The 23133-nt window shown below is 40.1% G+C and overlaps 1 pseudogene; it reads left to right on the top strand.

Annotated features, from left to right (window-relative positions):
• The first annotated feature begins 14567 nt into the window (after nucleotides 1-14567).
• LOC126564380 (uncharacterized) overlaps nucleotides 14568-23133 on the top strand; it is a 590020-nt pseudogene continuing 581454 nt past the window's right edge.

Raw genomic sequence — 23133 nt, 5'->3', positions numbered from 1 at the left:
CAAAGAAAAATGTCGCTAAAGCGATGGCTAAATGGACCCTCATGCGGGGAGTTAGCAAGGCTGATTTCGGTAACCACATACGAGAGTTAAATTATCAAGCTAAGCTCAAGGTCCGCGAAATAGCTGAACAAAAGAAACAGGAAGTCAAAGTCCAGAAGGCGGTCATCAAGCCGGCCAAATCCTCAACCAAGACCACCACCAGTAAGGTGAGTCGGGCTAAGAAGAGGAAGAATAAGACGGTCGAAAAGACAGACAAATTACCACAAACCAAATGTGCCTTAAAGCGCGAGTAAAACACGCTGGACGGCAGCGATATTTTGCATCCTCATCGGATGAGGACGCGGACGTACACAAAATGCTCGAAAGCGTGAAGCAGTACCGCAAGCGGCAGAAGAACGAAGGAAAACCGCCTGACCAGAGGTAAGTTTAAGCGTCCACCACAAACTAATGATGCGAATAGCAACTTAAAGAGTTAATTAATTCTTACTCACTCCCTATTGGAATTTGATTTTTTAAACAACTCTATCTCTTTGGGGAATATTTCAAATGAATATTTCAGTACTGCAAGCCCATTATGGAACTTGGTAAAAAATGTAACGAAAATTTGCGTTACATTTTAACCATTTAACGTTACAAATGTTAAATGGTTAAATGGTTAAACCAAGCAGTAATTAGAATAACTTCTGCTATTATGTTTGTGTTACTTCCGTTCTAATCGCTATTAAGGTGTGCTGATGTAAACAAGCACAGAAGAGAACGAAACCCTCAGAAGAGATTCCACCTTATAATCGCAATTTTCCCTCAATTTAATGTAACATGTGATTCGAAAGTTCCATTATATGGATCAAAAACCATGTAACTTTGATTTTAATGACCTAGTCGTTTATTGACTTAACTTATACGGAAAGAGGAATTAAGGTGGTCTCGTCGGTATTACCTCTCATAACTTCGATACGCCTCTCATAACAGCTGTAACAACTCGTTCCCCAAAAAAGGTGATAATTCTTTATGATGAGTTCATTTAAATCATTCTCTAGATTTTATTCCACTCCAGTCCAGTTAGCTACTCGGTACGCACAAAACTACCACAAACCTTCCTGTGTAAAAATTGTGGTAAAAATAGATTTTGTGTTTGGACTGTTTTTCGTTACAGCAGCTTTCTAGTCTCACCGTTAGCCGAGCCGGTGTGCCGGCTGAATCTCATCGCGGGCCGTACCCCCAAGCGAATCCTACGCAATCGTACACATTCAAGTTCAAGGCAAAAGCGTACCAAACAATCACCAACCATTAGTTCGGACCTCACCAATGTGCCTACGCTTGACGTGACGAAACAACGTACCGGTGATGCTAAGTTGTCGAAGCAAGCCCAACAACCGGTCGAGGAAGCTGTACTGTGAACAGGAAGCGACTGATTGAACAATCGTACAACAAGGTGGATGTATTGTCACCGGAGCTCGCAAAGAGCTGCACCATGAGATCGGATTGATTTGAGGACAATCCCCCCTCTGCCAGCACGCAGGATGAAGCGGCCGTGGATGGCATGCTGGAAAAAGTGCACGGTAAAAAAAAAATATCATAAAGGACGGCCAGGCCCTATTGCTGAACGGTGAAAATTAGGCGAACAAATTTAGGGAATGAGAGAGAAGGAATTCTTCGTGTCCTCTCCATTATTTTAAACACCGTACGGTTTTTCTTCCAGGAACATTATTTTGTTAGTAGATTGTTGGTACGGTACAGGCTGCATTGTTAGAATTGTATCAGGTAGGAACCATTTAGGATTCGATGTTAGATGTTCACTGCCGTTGGATGACATTTCGGCTGTGGAATCATTGATCAGTATATTTCCTTCATTTATGCGTTTAATCAATCTGCTTGAATCAATCTCCTTGAATCCATCTCCTTGAACTTTACTACTTTAATAATACACAGAGCGAAGGTTCTCTCAGTATTTCGCTTTCACATGAGTAAAACTTTGTTCTACACAGGGTTTGACTATTTCGCAGGTATGCGTTTGATTCCGAATAAAATGATTGGTCTTTAACAGTATTCTTCTATCACGGTTTATAATGGAATCAATGTAGCTGCATTCATAGGATTGATGAGAGAATTGTGGAAACCTGAGTATAAAGATAAGATGCGTTGCATTCGTAGTTACTTGTGCAGTAGCTTGTGCAGTGCTGTTGAGTTGGGGATACTATTATTCTTCCGAAACTTCGATGTAGCGTTGATTCAAGCGAAAGCAATTCGTTATGGGATATGCCATGTTTTGCTGCTAATATAGCTCCTTCGAGAGCTTTTATATGAGTTTGTAAAATGTCAAGATTGGCTAGCCTCACGATTTTTTTTATTCATAAAGGACGGCCAGGCCGTATTGCTATTCTCCTCATGATTGGTTGAATGACTTTCTTTAACAAGGATTGAAGGATAGGAGCTTTCGCGTTTATTATTTGTTTTCCTTTTTTCGTACACATATTGATTAGGTTCGTAATCATCGTATTTTCCTTATTTTATCTTTCCATTTTTCTCTTCAAATAGTTTTATAATTTTCTTATCCAGCTCTCTCAATATTGTCCTATCTCTGAAAGACGTTTCTTCTGACATTTCACCGATATATATCTTCTTGGGAGTTTCCTTTGTGAAGGAGTGTATCGAATTATTATATTTGTACACAGCTTGCTGTATTAGAGTAGTTAAGCTCATATCTGGATTCAATGATCTCAAGCATCTAGCTATTTCTCTTATTGTCGAATGGCATATCTCAACTTGTCCATTGGTTTCGGACCTATTCACTGGTGACTTAAAAATTGTTACTCCTAGGTTAAACACTGATTGTTCTATAACATTAGACAAACGTACATTCGATGTCGAATATGATTTGTCTTGACGAACTCCAATCACATAACAATTGTAAACGAACCTCTTTAACAGCTGATATGGATTTTGATTTAATAGGCTTTAACTTCAGATACTTCGAAAACTTATCGATTGATGAAATAAACAAATGATTTGCATCGTAGGCAAAGATATCTATATGTACGATCTCTGCTGGATGTTTAGTAATGGGTGTTTCCACTGGTATGAATCCGTGAGGTTTTCTCTCATATTTTTCTAATTTGTTCTCCATCGTTTTTCTCATCGCAGGAACATTTTTTTTAAACAAATTGTAACCAGTTCTCTTTTGAATTTCTGTATGCGAAATTGTGAATATTTTTATTTTCTTCTAATTATCTTTTTTCGTCTGTTAAATCTTCTAATTGCACTTGAGTTAATTTGGATTCTTGATAGCGCATCTGCTACAACTTTAGTTTTTCCAGGTTTGTTGCGTAACTCGTAATTATGTTTTTCTATGAAAGCTTTCCATCGTTTTATTTTGCGTTTTTTTTCTTTTTGGGGACATTGCGTATGTTAGGGGTTGATGGTCTATTAATATTACTAGACTTGCTCCGTATATAAAATTTCTTAGAGACTGGAGAGCCCACACAATGGCTAGCATTTCCTTCTCGTTTGTAGCATAATTCTCTTCGGTTTTGGAAAGTGTTCGATAGTTAAAAGTTATAGGACGATCTCCGTCGTGGAACTGTTGTGACAGTACTGCGCCGATTGCTTTATCCGATGCGTCTGTTGTTAACAAGAATGACTTCTGAAAATCTGGAAAAGCCATTATATCTTGAGATGCCAATATATCTTGAGATGATAATATGCATTTTTTTAATGTTTCGAATGCAGTCTTTGCATCTAGATCAAATTTAATAGATAAATTTGATTTTTAGGGATTTGGCGATGGCCATTCTGCCCTCTTAACAATCTCGTCATGGGTTTTGCTAATTGTGTATGATTCTTAATAAACCGTCGGTGATAACCTGAGAGGCCTAAGAATGATTTTAGCTGTTTGAGATTGGTTGGTTCAGGGAATTTTTTGATCGCCCTTTTCTCAGCCTTTCTTTTTTTTTTTTTGTTTGGATTGAGTCCATCTTTCGATACAATAAATCCAAGGAATTGTACAGAATGTTTTAGAAATTTATATTTATCTGGTAAAATTTTGAAATTGGCTGCACTTAGTGTTAGTAAAAAAATAATAATGTCGTCAATATACACATGACAGATTTTTCCAAAGTGTTCTCGTTATGTATCGTCCATCACGCGTTGAAAAATTTAAGGTGCATTTTTAAGACCAAATGACATCCGTACGAATTCGTATTTACCATTGTTTATCGAGAAAGCCGTCGGCTTTTTTTCGGACATGGAGCAAACTTGATGCTATCTAGTTGTGAAAAATTTGTTTGAACTAAGGTTTGCTAGAATTGTTGAAGGGTCTGGAATAGGATATCAATCACTGATTGTTTTTGAATTCAGCTTTCGCTAGTCTACGACTAATATGTGTTTTTTCTCGTTGATTGCATCCATTTGTTTATGAACAATACATACTTGGGCGTTATATGGACATTTTGACGGTCTGATAATTCCATTACTGAGAAGTTTTGAAATTTGTTTGTTAACTTCTCCTTTTAATGCTTGGGGGTAAGGTTAAGTTTTACTGTAAACTGGTGTGTCATCTTTTGTTCTGATTGTAGCCGTTACTTGTGAGGTATAGTGTAGTTTTTTTTTATCGGGTGGTTGAAAAAAATCTTAGAATTGAGCTAAAACTTCATTTAGCTTTCGCCTCTCTTCTTCTTTTAGATGTTCGTCGCAGATTGTTGAAGTTATTTACTTCTTGCAATCGATATTCCAATAAAGGAATTTTGTGTGTTTCATCTATAACTAGTATTTGTTGGACTGGGTCTACTACTGCTTTTATATATCTCAGCGAGTCATATCCTATGATAGCATCAAATGTTTTTAAACATTCGAGATGAAAAAAGGTGCATGACGTCGGAGTATGGTTTGAATAATCGTGCTTGGGAGTATTTCTCTATTTTAACATCTCCTCCTATGAAGTGTATGTAGAATGGGTTTTCGACATTCTGCGAAATTTTTGTATGTATGAATACATTTGTATGAATAAAAAAATTTTTGTGAAATTTTTGTATGTATGAATAAATTTGTATGAATAAAAAATATTTTTGTGAAATTTTTGTATGTATGAATAAATTTGTATTTTGTATGAATAACATCTTATTCGACCTAGTGTCAACCAAAATTTTTATCGGTTGTTCTCTGATACCATAATTTATGAAATATGGTAACTTAGACGTTGGTCTAAAAACGAGACGCTGGTCTGCTTTTTCTTTGGCATTAAAATTACCATCGGTTTGTCTTTCTACTTTGTGGAAGTAGGTACCTAATGATCTTGATTCTTCGTGGATATAGGGCTGTTGTGTGTTTGTAAGTTATTAACTCTTGGTATTTTTGGGGGTCTATTGTTTCCTGAAAAACTCGGCCTGTTTCCATAATTCACTTGTCTTGATCTTATGGCTCGGTCAGCCTCCATTGTGGGAAAGTGTGGGAGTGCATATTCTTATTATGGAATTGATTAGGTCGTTGTTGGTGATTCACTGGTCGAACTATATTAAAATTCCTGTATGGTTGTGGTTGCGGTGGTCTCGGTTGATTCATATGATTCTGATAGTTCCCTTTTTAGTAATGGTGGTGGCAGAGGGATAAGATTTCTGGGGGCTGCAGGTGGTATGTTAACACGTGGTCTTGTTAACATTTTTCTACATTCGACGTTTTGGAAAGATATACAATAGCTTACGCTGCTGCCAATGATATAAATTCGTAATTTCTTATGAACCTATATACGTCTCCATCTAAAGATCTTATGAAAGCATCTATTACTTTCTTGTTGTTAGTCTTTTCAAGAGCTCTAGAAGTTTCTGGATGTGAGAATCTTTCATCGGTTTTTATCTGATTTGCTATAAGTGAAAGTAGTCTGTTCACCTCATCGTAGTATGTTTCTAATGATCGGCCCTGTTGGTAGGCACTTATTTATGGGAAATCGAGTGTCTCCAGATTTCTTTTCAGATTCAGATTTTTCACCATACTATGTGATAAGCGTTCGTCATATCATATACCAGTTAATGCTCACATTCGATGCAACTAACGCATCGTTAGTTTCTTCTCGAATTTTCCTTCTCGCAAATTGCATTTTATGTGAAATTTTTTCTGATTTTCCTCATTGTCGATGGGTGAGGTCTGGTATAGCCTAATCATTCCATCTACGTTACTGATCCAACTGTTAGATCTCCACAAAAAACGGGAAGATCTATTACTACACCTAGAATCTTTTCGAAAGATTCCGGATTTTGCTCTGCCGTCTTGCCCAACAAAAAAGAGTGGCGGATCTATATACTCGTCTGTTTGTTTCGCTTCAGCACTATTATGATTTTCTTCGCTCTCCTCTTACGGGGCTGATTTTGGTGCACGGGACTCCAGTAATTTTTAGTGACTTCCTTCCTTCTCAGTGTGTTGGAGTTGTCCGTTTCCTACGGCAACGAGTTATCGGCTTCTACCGGCTACTTGGGCACCGATCAACACGGCTGTGATTTGCGATCGGGAAGAATATTCTCGCGACACGGTGTGATTAACACTCTAACGTGATCACTATACGGCACTTGCGACACGGTGTGTTTCCATTATAACATGATCACTACGCGCACTTTGAGGTCCCTATTCAGGCGCCAGTTCATATTTTTCAATACCCTTAGGGCATAACAACATATCTTTATTTAAACTTAAACTGGAACTAAGTCCAGTACGCTTAACTCTTAGCCTCTACTATTCACTGAACGTATTCACTAGATGTCTAAACAGAAACTGTCTCTGCTTTCTTCCCTGATCGGTCCCTATTTATGTGTTTGGACTGTTTTGCGAACGTCACGTTGGAGTGCCACGCGCGTTGGTGTCTGCTTGCTGCATCGTCCTATGGTGGAGAAGAAGAATGGCATTCACTGTTACCATGTGATGGGGAAGAAGAATTTCGGACTTATAATCGCGACGAGAACGGAACAACGTGATTACTAGCTGTGCAGAGCAATGTCTTTCTTTTATCTGACTGTCCAGGCATTCTGAAGATTCTAGATGAGAACGTTGGATATTCACAAGGAATATCCCTTACAGGCATGTTGGAGGTTTGAGAACTTACCTTGGGTAGGAGGACACTCAAACCTCTAGAAAGAATTGAACACAAGGTTTAGCTTGTTGCACATTCTCTCTAGGCTGCTCTCTCTCTCTGTCGAAGGTTTCCTAGACCGCTTTATTTATAACCAATTCTTACAATAGCTTTTGCTCGTTTTTTGTAACCAAAAATTGTTTCTTAGTGGTTTTTATTATTGTTATTGTATTTTGTACAAAAATATTTACGTACGCACAAAATGTGTCGCGGTGCGCTCGATTGCTGCACTTGCAAGAAATGTGTCGCTATTATTGAACTGATCGATCGGAGCAGTGCGATTGATTGCTGAGTCTGCCGGATGCTGTGCCGGATATCATTTGTCGTTTGATCTATCTGCTTGCTATGGACTATGCATGCATGAAGTTACTTGTTTTGTGTTGCTGACCACTGTCTAGACTCGCTTGTTGTTTCGAACTGATATCATATTCCATTAAGTCACTCGTTAGCCGAGTGCGCTGGTCAGTGTTTGAATGTTGATGTTAAGGCGTTCACTTGGTTAGAATGTTGATGCGTTCACTTGGTTAGAATAGCTGAATGTACATTTCTTGCGATCTTAGCTGTAGAGTTCTTACAAATTGTTCACCGTTTTTATTAAACCGTTTCGTTCGGAGGTGCGATCGCAACTTCCTCCCATCTCTCTCTCTCTCATCTGCTCTCATACATAAAACATTCCTACATCCTTTACCTGCCCCAAAGAATTGATTAGTTCTGATATATGTATCTATTGAATTAAGTTTGATATTTAACAGGCAACCTTATTGATCTTTTTGATCGTTTCGCTGGTGGCGATTTGCTTTCCTTTCTAACACTCTCTTTTGTATCCGTAATTGTTTCCTCATCTTTGTCTAATCTTTTAAAAGTATAGTTTTTATCGTCTGCTGTAGGCCATTTCTTCAAATGTGCTACCGAACGCCGATATTCAACTCCATCTCTGCTTTGTACAATGACGTCGCTTCCGCTTAGTTTAACAACTTTAAATTTCTCTGAGCAAAATTTTGGTTGAATTTTCCCCGCTTCGTAGTTCCTAATCATTACATCATCACCGACGGCTAACTCTGAATGCTTTGCATGTCTTCTTTTATCCGCGTACAGCTTTTCATGCATTTTCTTTATCCTATCCCTATCGCTTACTCCCTGATCCCGATTCCAAAACCGATTTGTTCTTAAAGACGGTAAAAGATGTTTTACCGGCCTTCCCGTTAAAAGCTCCATTGGCGATTTGTTAGTCACGGAATGCGGTGCTGTATTGTATGCGTACACATACTCTTCTATTGCTTTTCTCCAATCTTGTTTTAGCGCCTTGGCAATCCGCAGAGTCCGTAGTATCCCTTGGTTCTGTCGTTCCACGAGTCCATTCATTTGGAGCCAGTACTGAATGGTCCGAACAAGACGTATGTTCCAACTGCGGCATAATCCGAAAACTCTTCGTTCGCAAAAGGTGGTCCATTGTCCGATCGAATTGTCTCCGGGTACGTGTGATGTCTAAAAATAATCTCAAGACAATTAATAGTTTTTGCTGCACTAGTAGAATTAATTTCCGTTACTGTAAGGAATCGACTATCACCAGAAATGTGGTGCATTTCTTGGCTGTAAAGAAATCCATAGCCAACTCCTGCCACGGTCGAGCTGGCATTTCTTTCGGTTGCATAGGTTCTGGTGGTCCTTGTCGGCTTACTAGGGCACATCCGGCACACTCTTGAACGCGATTTTCAATATCTCGGTCCATGTGTGGCCATCAAACTTTTTCTCGAAGATTCCGTTTCATCGCTACAATTCCTGGGTGACCACGATGGGCTATATCCAGAGCTCGTTGTCTCAGCTTTGAGGGCAATATGATTCTGTCTTCTCCAACTACGACATTATTGGATGCTCCTAATTCCTTTGAGAAAGCCTGATAGGCGTATAATTCTGGCGGCCACTGTTGACTTTCAATTGCTTGACAAACTTGTTTCAGCGTCTCGTCTAGTCTGGTTTCCTGTCTAATTTCTTCTAGCGTTATGGCCATATTTCCTTCTCCGATTTCACAAATATAGTGATCTGTCGTTTCATCAAACGGTTTGTCCGATTGAGGGCATAGTCTTGATAAAATATCAGAAATATTGCTCGTACCCGGAATGTGTACTACTGAGAAATCGTAGGGTTGAAGTCGGAGTGCCTATGCTTCTGCGCGCGAACATGCACGTCGTCCTTCTTGATATTTCGGTTTTATGATCCGTGAGAACCGTAAAATGTTTACCAAAGAGGTATGGATAAAATTTTTCCACCACCCAGACGATGGCTAACGCTTTTAACGATGGGTTTGAGGGTAAACTTTCTTCGTTTTTGTGAGTGCCTTTGATGCGAAGCTTATTATTCTTGCTTTGTCGCTATTGTCACGTTGTGTTAGAACAGCCCCAAGACCTACAGGCGATGCATCGACGTATAGTTCAGTTCTATCCTTTGGGTCAAAGAATCCTAGACGATGAACAGCGCTTGCAAGTTTTCTCGAGAAATGTCCAACCTTTCCACAATTGTGGCACGTTGCACCTCGTGCTGCACACTCTTTCGATTCCCGTTGATGCCTCCATGATCCACAACGATTACACTTAGAATAAGCGTTCCGCTCCTCGCCACGGAAATGTTGGTCTAGTTGTACAAAACGCCTTTCAATTCGCACTGCCATTTGCTTCACGAGCAACACTTCTCCTGGTTCAGCTCCGAATCGTTGTGTCTTTTCTTTTTGTTTTTGAAGCACTTCGCGGTTTATTGCGTAGTTAATAAGAGAATCTAACTCCATTGTGCCTTCTAAGCCTTTATCCCGCACTCTTTCATCTCGTGCACCAACGGTAATTTGTTGCAGTATTTCCTTTGGTTCGCGGTCTTTGAATTCACAACATGCTGCCTGCGTTCGTAATCGTAACACGTAAAAATTTGTGGCGATCGGATGTAAGCTGCGATAAAAAGTTCACCCTAGGTAAGCGCGTTAGCCTAAACTTAGCCTGGACACGAACAAGGTCCAGAACAAAAGAGGGAACAAATGGAAGCGACATCAGGATGGCTTGTGACACGTCCAGCCAAATATAAAAACGGCGACATGTCCTCACCAAGGCAGTCTAGCTTCAACATCGACTTACGAAGGACCTCCCGGTGGAACTAGAAGGAAGGAAGAACCCGTGACAACCAACCTAGAAGGAAGGAAGAACCCGTGGCAACCAACCAAGAAGGAAGGAAGACTCTTGACGCCAACTGGAAGGAAGGAAGGAAGGAAGGAAGGGAAGGAAGAAGAGAATAAAAATAGAGTGTTCAGCCCCTAACCTCTAAAAATTGAACGGCTCCTCGGGCTTCTGTCGAATTGAACGAAATAATTCAAGCTCAATTCGTTCATTTCGTTTTCCCACAAAAAACGCGTTGAGTCGCTTGACAGCGTTATCAAACTCGGGTTCTTCTACCGGAGCAAACGGAATTTTGGTAGGTCCTGGATGAATTTCGCCTTCTACTGATGCCAAATGATGATAAATTCTCTGCAGTCTTCTACCACCTCGAGCTAGCATGTATAATAGCTTTTCATGCTGCGTCGAAAATTGTTGCAGCTCGAGTATGATTTCGCATGCCCGAAACCATTCCTCCCACTCCCGGCGTAATCCAGAGCTATTCACCGCATCATTGAATGGCTCTAAATGATATTTACTTTCTTGAGACATTATAACGTATCCCAAACACGCGTTAATTGATTTTTTGATTATGTATGGCACTTTTCGACCTTCCAATACGACTGGACAAATGCTTCTAAAGATCAATCTCTTAAATATGCTTATATGGAACAATCGACTGTCTCATCGCCATAGTAGTGGTCGCTTAGGCTTCGCGCCTTTTATGATCGTAATGATCAGAAACAAAAACAACAAACAATTATTAGAACTAACACACCTTTGTTATAATAATGGCATATGGCAGTGAGCTTCGGCATGAAACCGGACCCGCATTTTGTATCAGTATTACCAACAAACACACTTACCATTATGGTAGTGTTTTACTGTGCGCTTCGAAATTTTCCCGGTCGCCGTCTCTTTTAGTATTAAAGTTTGTCCTTCTGGTCAAACCCACACAACTCTCACTCTTGTAACGTTGTTTGAGTGTGTGCTTCGGCTATGAACCGGACCCGCATGCTCTCTCATTACCAATACACACTTCCTCCACACACCATCTGCCATCTACAAGAACACAACTCAAGACACGGGGTGATTCAATTCCTCCTTCTGCTCTCATACATGCTACATTCCTACATTAACTAATGTAGGTTATTTGTTAAATTGGTGAATTTCTGCTCAACGTATAATGCTTTGTAACGCTTGTTGTATGCGAGATAATGTATACGCTAGTGGGATGTTTAGAAGATATGCCACAGTCCGGTGCGCGGTGCAGTTCTCACGGTGCTGCAGGTTCTGGTAAGTCTGTACGTGGCCAGTGCCGTCTTTCGTCTACCCTTGGTCAATGCGCATTTGCAAGTTAATGTCGTCTAAATGGTTTTGCGTTCTTTGTCTGGATAACGTTGTGTTCTAACTCCTCCTCTCTTAAGTGACTTTGCCCTCAAAGTCTGTTGATAGCATGGAACGATATGGGTCTGCTGACGAAGGTTTCTGCATGGGTGTCGGCTCGTCGTTGCACGTCTGACATCGAAATGTTTAGCTGGATTTTTCTTCTTCTAATTCTGATGAAGAGATAAAAAAAGTGTTGCGCTTGATATCAAAATAATAGTTGTCCAAATAGATTCATCTTCCATGTGAGGGAATTATTGACTTGGCTGATGCCTAATGCGATGCGTAACATCTCTCGATGTTATAGCGTCATGTTCTGAAGATGCTTAATTGATGGGTTATCTTGCAGTCCGACTTCGTTGACTATGAGACCGAGGGCGGAATGATATAGTTTTCCGGCAATAGGAACGTCTACGTTGGAAAAGAGTTCTCCATCGATCAAGATCAGGAAAGTTATCGTAGAAACACCATTTTTCGTGGAAACGTTAGGATCGGACCACCCACCGCGAAGTTATCGCCGATTTTCTGGCTTGGATCAATTTGTTTTTTTTTATTCATCCAGAAAAATGTGGCAAGTGCTACCTCCTGGTTTGAGTTCTTGCCTGGCATTTCAACTGGTAGAATGTGGAAATTTTTCAAACGCATTTTTGACTGCTACGTTATGAAAAAGACAATCCTTTGCTTCGGAAAAACCGCAACGAATAAAAGTTTCTTTCTCGTTTTGTTAGTCAAATCAAATCAAAGTTTGACTCAGGTTAATTTTCTTATTTGAAGAATATTCCGTTGATTTTAAATTAAAAAAAAAACGCCAAATCAATTCTAACGTGAGAATCCACCCTGCTGGTATAAACGTTACAACCACTTGATATATTCGTTTTGTTTTGAATAGGCGTTTAAAGCACAGAAGAAGCGAAACATATTAAATTTCAATCATATTTGCTACTCAAATTTTTATTCAGTGAAAGTATTAGTATCCATTTCTTATTTAGTTATTTTCTAAATTTGTTTTTTCGCTGAGTCGGAGACGATCTTGGCACTGAATGATCTAATGTTTATAACTCAAATTTTATCATCTCGTGGGCCCGAACGTTCGTCTCGAAAACCAATTATTTATGTTCATTTTTGTCGTATTTAACGCCACAATAGAAGAAACGCGCTAGTCATGCATTTGCTGCGCCAATTCGGTTTCGCGAAGTGCTTTGACCCGTTTTCTCGCACCTAATGAATAAACAAACAAGTGGAGTCGACATGCGGTTGCAGTCGACATAACACGCGGATTGTTCGTTTGATTTGAATTGAACGCGTGCATCGAATTGATGGCACAATGCTGTCTATGGGAAGGTCTACACACAGCATGTCACACATGCAGTCTACACACACATGGATGCATGCACTTTACACACAAAGCTGAACGCTCGGTAGTTTAAGGGTGGTTCTAGAACATAAATAAAGAAACCCAAAGCTTTAACATATGCTAGAATTTGGATACACTCAGAATAAGCCCTAAATATCAACCATTTTGCCTATTTCTTTGCTGCTTTGTGAACGATTATCTTTAGCTGGATAGTATTTAGCTAACGATTATCTTAGACGGTATATATGGCGATATTTTGTTTCGATTCAGTTCCGACGCCAGTAGAATCCAGAAGAATGTCTATTAAATCGAATTTGTGATATACAATGAACCATACCGAGTTGCAAACAAATGGAAGTAAATCTATTTTTGGAGAGTTTGTTTATATTATTATTATTATTATTATTATTATTATTATTATTATTATTATTATTATTATTATTATTATTATTATTATTATTATTATTATTATTATTGTTATTATTATTATTATTATTATTATTATTATTATTATTATTATTATTATTATTATTATTATTATTATTATTATTATTATTATTATTATTATTATTATTATTATTATTATTATTATTATTATTATTATTATTATTATTATTATTATTATTATTATTATTATTATTATTATTATTATTATTATTATTATTATTATTATTATTATTATTATTATTATTATTATTATTATTATTATTATTATTATTATTATTATTGTTATTATTATTATTATTATTATTATTATTATTATTATTATTATTATTGTTGTTGTTGTTAGTCCTGTTGCCTCGCGGGTTTACACAATTCACTTATTCGCTAAAACCAAACCTAACTTTGCTAAGCGCCAGGGAGTTAGGATATAAGGGAGGAAGAAAGCTGGGAAGAATGTTTAAGACGGGACCGGAAGGTAGAAAAACTTAGGTGAAAGTCGAACATATGGGCCACGGAATTGATTTGACGAATAGCACACACGAAGGGGTATTTGCGCCCTGCTGAGGTACGACGACTTGGGATCGCAAGAGGGGGACGATTACGAAGGACACGGGAAGGGATGTAAAATGGAACACATGATAACCAAGCAGGAGCATCGGTATGACCGAAAAGGAGAGCGGCAATAAAGGTTGATTGGGCCTGGGAACGGCGAGTTTCCAACGAATCCAGCTTCAGCAGCTGGCACCTGACAATTTTACCAAACTTTCATGTACTTGTTCGCGGGGCTTGGTGGAAAGAGAAAGATGATACGCGAGAGCAAAAGGGGAAAAAACACAATGCACCACCAAAACATCGCGTTGTTGCGGCTCAACGCTGGATCTAAAACGTCAAAGTCAACCTTCTTCTTCTTCGTGTGTGAAAACGTCAATCTGCCCTGAGTGAGCCAACCTCCTACGCTGCCTGTCTGCCATGACTGAATGTGTGTGTCAGGTGAAATGAGTTGTTTGCCATCAACGTTAATCGGTATTTAAACTTGCTTTGTTTTATATTGCCAAACGTGTCTTATAGCTTATTAGGAAATAGAACAAGGAAAAAAAACTGATTCCGGGATACGGGCGGGTAGCAGTAAAACTTCCGCTTGCGAATGGGTTTATTGTGGCGCAGCTATGGGCTTTTCGCTGTGGTTACGCTGATGGGCATGTTGGCCCAGTACGAATGGTAACCAAAGGACGCGTTCGATGAAATAAAGGCACGCTTCGATAAGGTGAACGTCGACAACTGTCCCATTCTACTGCCGAGGGATTTAACCTTGCCTGAGGAAAGCGTTTACCATCTACCGAACATCAAGGATGTAAACATTAATCCCCAACCGAACGGCCCTGCTGCACCTGCACAACATGGCTCTGAGTCGTGCGTTCTGCTGGAGATACATCTTGCAGAGTCGTTTCATTCGGCCAGTCATCAATGATACGTACGATCCCGGCATGATGTACTACTTCTTGTCGACCGTCGCGGACGTATCCGCCAACAGGCACATTAACGCTTCCGTCATCTATTTTGCCGTACCTACCGGGAGGATAATTTTAACGATCCAATTCATCTGCAGAAAATTTCCACTCAAGAGTTCCAAACTGGGGATCCTTAGTTGATTGTAAACAGTAGGCTGTGCATGTAACAGAGGAAAATGCGTTGAAAGTTTCTGTGTCCAATATTCTTTTCACCATTTCATAGGTACACGGCCGTTTCGGTGTTGGAAATGGATTCGAACGAAACGATATAAACCAATGTCCGAAGGGTGAAGGTAACAAGAGTCCAAACATATTCGCGGACACGGCACGCTACAAGAATGAAACGACTGAATGCGAACCGATCGATGGGTGGGGATTCCGGCGCAGTGACTATCAGTGTCGATGTAAGCCGGGTTATCGCTTACCGGGTGTTGGAAGAAGGCCCTACCAGGGGGAGATACTGGAGCGTGCATCTGACGAGCAAATTTACAATGGGTTTGGTTGTGTGAAAATTGGATGTAAGTACGATTTAGTTCTTCATTTGCACTGTCTTCATGCAGGGCCCTTACTTACGTTACTTCCGTTCACATTCAATTGCAGGGGTTCAAAAGGTGCCGATCAAATGTTTCCGGGCACCTACATACGTGCGCGAACAGTATCTCAACCGGTATTACGAGTATACGACCGGTCCGAGCTCGCTTCCCTCTCACAAGCTAAACATATACGAGGTCCTGAAGGTTATTTTGGGCGTAAATGCATGCTCGTGCAAAAACTACCACCCGCAAGATCTGATGCTAAAGGGCGAGTTCGCCTACGAAACACAAAAGCAGTTCGAAAATGAAGCTATAAATGCAATCCGTTTGGCGAACTTTATCAGTGCCTTCCTGCAGATAGTGGATCCGTGTAAACTTCTACTCGGGCAAGCGGTTTGCCGACAAACCGTTGACTGAAGATCAAATGATGGGTGAAATGTTGGCGCTAGTTCTGGGTAATACACGCATCTGGTCGGCCGCTATGCTGTGGGATCGGCGCAAATTCCCCAACCTTACCCTGTTCGGACCGTACGCGTACAAGCGCGAGCTGAACACGCGCAAATTCAAAATGGAAGATTTGGCCCGGTACAACAAAACGGGCGAAGAGTACATCGATAAACCGTTCTTTCTGAACTGTTTATCGATCGTGGCCCACCGCTGAAACAGCGGTGAGCCACGAATTTCGATTCGCTCGACAAGTACAACTTTAAGATACGGTTGCGCCACAATGAGACGGACGTGTAAGCACAACGGTACAACCATTACCCGAACTTTTACCACACGGCCACAATGGATCATGGCTATTGGACGACGTCCGAGTACGACTGCAAGGGATACGTGAAGAAGTGGCTCATAACGTACGCGGTACCATTCTTCGGCTGCGACAGTCTGAAGGCGAAGCAGGAATTCAAGTAAGTGTTTTTTTATATTTTGCTCACTGTAGGCAGCGTGTCTGTTGAGGCGGAAATGCAGTTTTACCCCCTTTTTTATTGCTTTAAACTGTGCCACTAACTAAGCTGGTTCGTTTTCTGTCTTTCATCTGCACGTCGTAGGGGAATCGTTGCAGTTTCAATGAACATGCTCCAGCTGGATATCAACCAATGTCCGGATGATTATTATGAGCCGAATGCATTCAAAAACACTCACAAATGCGCCGAGAAATCTTCATACGTAAGTATGTCGTTTTCGCTTTCGCGGCTGCGTTTCAGTTTTCTCGGTCAACCATCCGTTTCTGTCCCCCAGGTGTGCCTACCGCTGGGGTTGGGTTTTGATTTCATCCTTTGCCCTTTTATCCGTCTCAATCGCAACCGAAGCGCAGAGGAAACGAATATGCTTCTGCATTTGTTTGTTTTTTGTAGTTTCTGTGTCTATAATTGCGACCATCGGCACGGTGAAACCTGAAGAAACCGCTTTTTTTCTCGGATGGACGAGAACAAACTGGGAACATAGAAAACTAAGGCTGCTTGCATAGAAAATGGCTGCCTGCACCAAAGCGCAACGACAAGCGCATTGATTGGTTGAACATGCACTGGTTGAACATGCACTAGAAATAAATTTAAATAATTCTTTCAATATTCAATAAACAGCACTTTAGCGAACAATATCTTCAACGGTGGCTATGTGTTGGTGCAGTGTAATCATACACTAACCACTAATCATTTCAATCGTGTTTCTAAAACATTGGAAACATCGTTTTTCAAACCGCAGGAAACTGAACAGCGGCGTGTGTGTGTGTGTGTGTGTGTATTTTACGTGGTTCTAAACGCTTGCACGCATTTCGTTTCAACAGACCGGTAACTGGAATATACGGATAATTGTTCGCCGGATGTAAATGAGAAAAAAGCAACAATGGATTCGGCCCAGGAAGCATTCGCTCAACATCTAGCGATTATGGTGTACAGTAAGTAGTAGCGCCCCCGGGTTTTTCCGGCTTCCCCGTCTGGCCAGAATATATGAAATTCAAGTTTTTGCTCCCATTTGCAGACTATCTGCTCGAATGGCGAATAAACCTGTCCCGTGCTGGCTAACGAATATCAAACCCCAGGCCCAGTCGATCATTCCTTACCGTCGCCTGCACGATACGATGTGGGAACATACTGAGCTGCTCGACACAAGTGTAAAATGGTTCCTCTAGCTATAGCCTCCGAAATGTTCTACCAACCTTGTCTTTACAATTCCGTCTCCCGTTTTTTTTCCACAGTGCGCCGAACAATTTAGTTGTTCCACAAGGAAGTGCCGATACCGTTCGGAGCAACCAGCTGGTCTAAGATAAAATTTATCCCGGAATATTTTTGCATTTAGAGTGCGGCCCCACCTACCGAAGCTGGCGATGGTGTTAAGCCAGCCACGGGCACGGACGTCAATTTCGTGTATGATCCAGCAACGGAACCAATCTCAACGGGCAGCACCATTAATTTGAATGAGCAAAGTTTTGACCTCAGTATATTTATTCAGCCAGTTATGCTGCATACTCCCTCACCGGAACCAGATACCAACAACGCGAACGAACAAAACACCACCGGAACACCAGCGCTGATGTACCTGGGAAGGGATGGACAGCCGCAACTTCACACCATTTTCATCTCGATGGAAAGTAACGGGCAGCAGCAACAACTTGCTGACGTTGAACAAACTAATACAACTATTACCTATATTGCTTTAAATAAGCATGAGAAACCGGTTGAATTTAAATCGCAAACGGTGGAACGATCGGAGCAACAGCATACGTTGCGCAACCGACGGATGCGAATGATCCCGCTCCAGAGCCAGCACACTTAAATCCGGAACCCACTGCTCCGACTTCCCAACCTCCCGATGCTGGAAGTGATTGATTCCAGCTGGAAATGAATGAATGGATATCGATTTTACCCCACCGCAATCGTTGCTGGCAGAGCAAGAGGAAAGTCAACCAGAGCGAAAGGAAAATCAACCCGAGCCAGAGGAAATCATCACAGCATCGGAGGAGCCAGAGACCAAATCGCCACCGAAGTTCATCGAAGATGCGGTAGAAACGGTCTCCAGAAGCAGGCTGCACAAAGAAAAATGTCGCTAAAGCGATGGCTAAATGGACCCTCATGCGGGGAGTTAGCAAGGCTGATTTCGGTAACCACATACGAGAGTTAAATTATCAAGCTAAGCTCAAGGTCCGCGAAATAGCTGAACAAAAGAAACAGGAAGTCAAAGTCCAGAAGGCGGTCATCAAGCCGGCCAAATCCTCAACCAAGACCACCACCAGTAAGGTGAGTCGGGCTAAGAAGAGGAAGAATAAGACGGTCGAAAAGACAGACAAATTACCACAAACCAAATGTGCCTTAAAGCGCGAGTAAAACACGCTGGACGGCAGCGATATTTTGCATCCTCATCGGATGAGGACGCGGACCTACACAAAATGCTCGAAAGCGTGAAGCAGTACCGCAAGCGGCAGAAGAACGAAGGAAAACCGCCTGACCAGAGGTAAGTTTAAGCGTCCACCACAAACTAATGATGCGAATAGCAACTTAAAGAGTTAATTAATTCTTACTCACTCCCTATTGGAATTTGATTTTTTTAACAACTCTATCTCTTTGGGGAATATTTCAAATGAATATTTCAGTACTGCAAGCCCATTATGGAACTTGGTAAAAAATGTAACGAAAATTTGCAATCAGTTAAATGGTTAAATGGTTAAACCAAGCAGTAATTAGAATAACTTCTGCTATTATGTTTGTGTTACTTCCGTTCTAATCGCTATTAAGGTGTGCTGATGTAAACAAGCACAGAAGAGAACGAAACCCTCAGAAGAGATTCCACCTTATAATCGCAATTTTCCCTCAATTTAATGTAACATGTGATTCGAAAGTTCCATTATATGGATCAAAAACCATGTAAATTTGATTTTAATGACCTAGTCGTTTATTGACTTAACTTATACGGAAAGAGGAATTAAGGTGGTCTCGTCGGTATTACCTCTCATAACTTCGATACGCCTCTCATAACAGCTGTAACAACTCGTTCCCCAAAAAAGGTGATAATTCTTTATGATGAGTTCATTTAAATCATTCTCTAGATTTTATTCCACTCCAGTCCAGTTAGCTACTCGGTACGCACAAAACTACCACAAACCTTCCTGTGTAAAAATTGTGGTAAAAATAGATTTTGTGTTTGGACTGTTTTTCGTTACAGCAGCTTTCTAGTCTCACCGTTAGCCGAGCCGGTGTACCGGCTGAATCTCATCGCGGGCCGTACCCCCAAGCGAATCCTACGCAATCGTACACATTCAAGTTCAAGGCAAAAGCGTACCAAACAATCACCAACCATTAGTTCGGACCTCACCAATGTGCCTACGCTTGACGTGACGAAACAACGTACCGGTGATGCTAAGTTGTCGAAGCAAGCCCAACAACCGGTCGAGGAAGCTGTACTGTGAACAGGAAGCGACTGATTGAACAAACGTACAACAAGGTGGATGTATTGTCACCGGAGCTCGCAAAGAGCTCCACCATGAGATCGGATTGATTTGAGGACAATCCCCCCTCTGCCAGCACGCAGGATGAAGCGGCCGTGGATGGCATGCTGGAAAAAGTGCACGGTAAAAAAAAAAATATCATAAAGGACGGCCAGGCCCTATTGCTGAACGGTGAAAATTAAGCGAACAAATTTAGGGAATGAGAGAGAAGGAATTCTTCGTGTCCTCTCCATTATTTTAAACACCGTACGGTTTTTCTTCCAGGAACATTATTTTGTTAGTAGATTGTTGGTACGGTACAGGCTGCATTGTTAGAATTGTATCAGGTAGGAACCATTTAGGATTCGATTTTAGATGTTCACTGCCGTTGGATGACATTTCGGCTGTGGAATCATTGATCAGTATATTTCCTTCATTTATGCGTTTAATCAATCTGCTTGAATCAATCTCCTTGAATCCATCTCCTTGAACTTTACTACTTTAATAATACACAGAGCGAAGGTTCTCTCAGTATTTCGCTTTCACATGAGTAAAACTTTGTTCTACACAGGGTTTGACTATTTCGCAGGTATGCGTTTGATTCCGAATAAAATAATTGGTCTTTAACAGTATTCTTCTATCACGGTTTATAATGGAATCAATGTAGCTGCATTCATAGGATTGATGAGAGAATTGTGGAAACCTGAGTATAAAGATAAGATGCGTTGCATTCGTAGTTACTTGTGCAGTAGCTTGTGCAGTGCTGTTGAGTTGGGGATTCTATTATTCTTCCGAAACTTCGATGTAGCGTTGATTCAAGCGAAAGCAATTCGTTATGGGATATGCCATGTTTTGCTGCTAATATAGCTCCTTCGAGAGCTTTTATATGAGTCTGTAAAATGTCAAGATTGGCTAGCCTCACGATTTTTTTTATTCATAAAGGACGGCCAGGCCGTATTGCTATTCTCCTCATGATTGGTTGAATGACTTTCTTTAACAAGGATTGTACGATAGGAGCTTTCGCGTTTATTATTTGTTTTCCTTTTTTCGTACACATATTGATTAGGTTCGTAATCATCGTATTTTCCTTATTTTATCTTTCCATTTTTCTCTTCGAATAGTTTTATAATTTTCTTATCCAGCTCTCTCAATATTGTCCTATCTCTGAAAGACGTTTCTTCTGACATTTCACCGATATATATCTTCTTGGGAGTTTCCTTTGTGAAGGAGTGTATCGAATTATTATATTTGTACACAGCTTGCTGTATTAGAGTAGTTAAGCTCATATCTGGATTCAATGATCTCAAGCATCTAGCTATTTCTCTTATTGTCGAATGGCATATCTCAACTTGTCCATTGGTTTCGGACCTATTCACTGGTGACTTAAAAATTGTTACTCCTAGGTTAAACACTGATTGTTCTATAACATTAGACAAACGTACATTCGATGTCGAATATGATTTGTCTTGACGAACTCCAATCACATAACAATTGTAAACGAACCTCTTTAACAGCTGATATGGATTTTGATTTAATAGGCTTTAACTTCAGATACTTCGAAAACTTATCGATTGATGAAATAAACAAATGATTTGCATCGTAGGCAAAGATATCTATATGTACGATCTCTGCTGGATATTTAGTAATGGGTGTTTCCACTGGTATGAATCCGTGAGGTTTTCTCTCATATTTTTCTAATTTGTACGACTCCATCGTTTTTCTCATCGCAGGAACATTTTTTTTAAACAAATTGTAACGAGTTCTCTTTTGAATTTCTGTATGCGAAATTGTGAATATTTTTATTTTCTTCTAATGATCTTTTTTCGTTCGTGTTAAATCTTCTAATTGCACTTGAGTTAATTTGGATTCTTGATAGCGCATCTGCTACAACTTTAGTTTTTCCAGGTTTGTTGCGTAACTCGTAATTATGTTTTTCTATGAAAGCTTTCCATCGTTTTATTTTGCGTTTTTTTTCTTTTTGGGGACATTGCGTATGTTAGGGGTTGATGGTCTATTAATATTACTAGACTTGCTCCGTATATAAAATTTCTTAGAGACTGGAGAGCCCACACAATGGCTAGCATTTCCTTCTCGTTTGTAGCATAATTCTCTTCGGTTTTGGAAAGTGTTCGATAGTTAAAAGTTATAGGACGATCTCCGTCGTGGAACTGTTGTGACAGTACTGCGCCGATTGCTTTATCCGATGCGTCTGTTGTTAACAAGAATGACTTCTGAAAATCTGGAAAAGCCATTATATCTTGAGATGCCAATATATCTTGAGATGATAATATGCATTTTTTTAATGTTTCGAATGCAGTCTTTGCATCTAGATCAAATTTAATAGATAAATTTGATTTTTAGGGATTTGGCGATGGCCATTCTGCCCTCTTAACAATCTCGTCATGGGTTTTGCTAATTGTGTATGATTCTTAATAAACCGTCGGTGATAACCTGAGATGCCTAAGAATGATTTTAGCTGTTTGAGATTGGTTGGTTCAGGGAATTTTTTAATCGCCCTTTTCTCAGCCTTTCTTTTTTTTTTGTTTGGATTGAGTCCATCTTTCGATACAATAAATCCAAGGAATTGTACAGAATGTTTTAGAAATTTATATTTATCTGGTAAAATTTTGAAATTGGCTGCACTTAGTGTTAGTAAAAAAATAATAATGTCGTCAATATACACATGACAGATTTTTCCAAAGTGTTCTCGTTATGTATCGTCCATCACGCGTTGAAAAATTTAAGGTGCATTTTTAAGACCAAATGACATGCGAACGAATTCGTATTTACCATTGTTTATCGAGAAAGCCGTCGGCTCTTTTTCGGACATGGAGCAAACTTGATGCTATCTAGTTGTGAAAAATTTGTTTGAACTAAGGTTTGCTAGAATTGTTGAAAGGTCTGGAATAGGATATCAATCACTGATTGTTTTTGAATTCAGCTTTCGCTAGTCTACGACTAATATGTGTTTTTTCTCGTTGATTGCATCCATTTGTTTATGAACAATACATACTTGGGCGTTATATGGACATTTTGACGGTCTGATAATTCCATTACTGAGAAGTTTTGAAATTTGTTTGTTAACTTCTCCTTTTAATGCTTGGGGGTAAGGTTAAGTTTTACTGTAAACTTGTGTGTCATCTTTTGTTCTGATTGTAGCCGTTACTTGTGAGGTATAGTGTAGTTTTTTTTTTATCGGGTGGTTGAAAAAAATCTTAGAATTGAGCTAAAACTTCATTTAGCTTT

This window comes from Anopheles maculipalpis, chromosome X (genome assembly GCF_943734695.1).
Source record: "Anopheles maculipalpis chromosome X, idAnoMacuDA_375_x, whole genome shotgun sequence".
Taxonomy (NCBI): Eukaryota; Metazoa; Arthropoda; class Insecta; order Diptera; family Culicidae; genus Anopheles; species Anopheles maculipalpis.
Note: the sequence above shows the minus strand (reverse complement) of the source record. Positions and strands in the feature narration are given on the sequence as shown.